Source organism: Babylonia areolata, chromosome 7 (genome assembly GCF_041734735.1).
Source record: "Babylonia areolata isolate BAREFJ2019XMU chromosome 7, ASM4173473v1, whole genome shotgun sequence".
Classification (NCBI taxonomy): Eukaryota; Metazoa; Mollusca; class Gastropoda; order Neogastropoda; family Buccinidae; genus Babylonia; species Babylonia areolata.
The window spans coordinates 8,718,552-8,721,051 of NC_134882.1; the positions used below are offsets into that span (position 1 = coordinate 8,718,552).

The 2,500-nt window shown below is 44.9% G+C and overlaps 1 long non-coding RNA gene across 1 annotated transcript in view; it reads right to left on the reverse strand.

The window, feature by feature from the left end:
* Positions 1 to 2,500, reverse strand: part of LOC143283693 (uncharacterized) — a 109,262-nt gene that overhangs the window by 80,143 nt on the left and 26,619 nt on the right. The gene's annotated exons all lie outside the window — the stretch shown is intronic.

Consider the following 2,500-nt stretch of genomic DNA (forward strand, 5'->3'; position numbering starts at 1 on the left):
AACATAACAAGAGGAGGAGGAAGAGGAGGAGGAGAGAGAGAGAGAGAGAGAGAGAGAGAGAGGGAAAGTGTGTGTGTGTGTGTGTGTGGGGGGGGGGGTGGCGAGGGGGAGTAGGGGGGGGGGGTCCAGGGGGATGAACAAAGGAGTAAAATGAAAGGAAGGAGAAGGAGATTAAAAAAAAAAGTAAAGAGAAAGGAGAAGGAGAAAGAGATGAAGAGAGAAAATGGGAGGAGGGAGAGGAGGAGAAGGAGAGGGAGAAAAACGAGTAAAGAGAAAAGAGGAGGAAGGAGAAAGATGGGGAGGAGGACGGATTGTGAAATGCAGGGGGAAGGGGAAGGGGGTGGGGGGTGGGGGGTGGGGGTGGGGGGGGGGGCAGGAGTGATGGAGCAACCACACGTGTGTCACCCGCACCCCCCACCCCCCCCCCTGCCCCCCCTCCCCCCTGACTCTCCAATTCCCACACAAAAACCACAATGAGAAATAACAACAAAGACAGAAATAGAGACGCAACACCGAACTATCGACATGTATCTCGCACCGTTTCTTTAATTTAAAAAAAGAGAAGAAAAAAGAAAAGAAAAAGAAACAGAAAATAAATGAACAGAATAAAAATACAAACTCCTGAGCTGAGCTTCATTATAAGCGAGCATAGCAGTGCTAATGAAGTTTGCTTTGAGTTAAGAAATGTCCTCATTATTCTTCCACGTAAATTCCGTAATAGATTTAGGAGAATTCGTAAAGCCAAGCAAAACTTAGCGCTGCTTTATAAAAAAAAAAAAGATCGCCAGCTTTGGAAACGAATAGACAACTTAATTAGGCCTACGTACGGCAAGCGCTTCATCCTCAAACGAAGAATCTGGAATCACAGTCTCGCTATTTCATTTACGAAAGCAAGCCATCGGCGCATGCGCAGCGCGACACACACACACACACACACACACACTTTGCGCCGGCGTTCCTATCGGTTTTTAATTAATGAGATCTGATCTCAGCTAATGAAGGTGGCGGCAGCGTTTCCTAGGGAATGGCCACTGGGAACAACATTAAAAACGCATTCCGAAAAGTTCCGTTCTTTCTTGTTGTGAACCCACCACCACCACACGAGAAGAGAGGCGTCACACTCACAGCCACTGGCGATACCGGTTGCGAGGAGCTCAACCCCTCCAACAGCTAGCAGTAGTGGGCCAAATGGAGTCTGTGTGAAAGTTTCCGTTTCCGTTTCAGTTTCAGTAGCTCAAGGAGGCGTCACTGCGTTCGGACAAATCCATAATTATACGCTACACCACATCTGCCAAGCAGATGCCTGACCAGCAGCGTAACCCAACGCGCTTAAGTCAGGCCTTGAGAGAGAAAAAAAGAAGAAGAAAAAAAGAGTAAATAAATAATAGATGAATACATAAAAAAAAATCAATTATTATTATTATTTATTTATTTATTTATTTATTTTTTTTTACGCTTATAGTTGACTTCATCAAGTTTTTGCGCCTTATACATATTATTATTAGTACTAGTAGTTCTGTGTGAAAAGCACAGGCTTGCAGTCTCAGCGCGATGCTTCAGTAAAAAAACCCTGCATGATTGACTAAAAGAAATTTAAAAAAATAAAATAAAAAGGACTTGCAGCTTATTGTGCGCTTGCCATTTGGGGCACAATTGTGATTTTACACCGCATCGTCTTTCGATTGTTTGCGTCATGTTTTCATTAATGACGTAACATCATCATTATGACGTTGTTGTCCAGGACTAGTTGATGTGAGATGTATCGCTCCTGTTTTTTTTTTTGTTTTTTTTGTTGTTGTTGTTTTTTCTTCGAGACCCCGTCTTTGCTGCTTCTCTTGATTGGGTATTATCTTCAAGCACGGCTGTAAGGGAACCCGTCTTTCTGATGTTGGTCTATATTGTATTAAGCTGAATGAAGAAAATTCTGGCGCGCGCGTGTCGGATTTGATCCAGTAGGCCTACGCTGAGATTTTCTCACTTCCTATTCGGACGCGTTGTGTGGTCAGCCACCAGCTCACCGATCTTACTTGATTGACCCTTTAAATATCATTTTGGGTTCTCTTCAACGGGGTCAGCTCTACGTGTTCCCTTAGGTCTATCTTCCCCACAAAATTTTCTTCCCGCCAGGTCTAAGTCCCCCCCCCCCACCCCCCCTGTCTGTTCCCCCCCCCCCAGGTCTATATTCCCTCAAGGTCTAGAACCACTGCTGACCACGACCCAAAAGTGCTCACACTGCGTTGTTTTGTCACCACCGTCCATTATTATTATTATTATTATTATTATTATGTCGCAGCATGTGCTAGACTACTGCTTCACCACTACTGGCCGCTGTTGTACACCCCTATCAGAGTTCAACGTGCATCACTTTGTGACGTTTATGCATTATTGGGACGTCTTGGCAGGGGCTTGACCATTAACTGACCACTATTGACTTCTGTTGGTCAGAGCTGACCATTTCTTGCTACTTCTGACCATTACTTACCACAGCCAGTCGGACTGC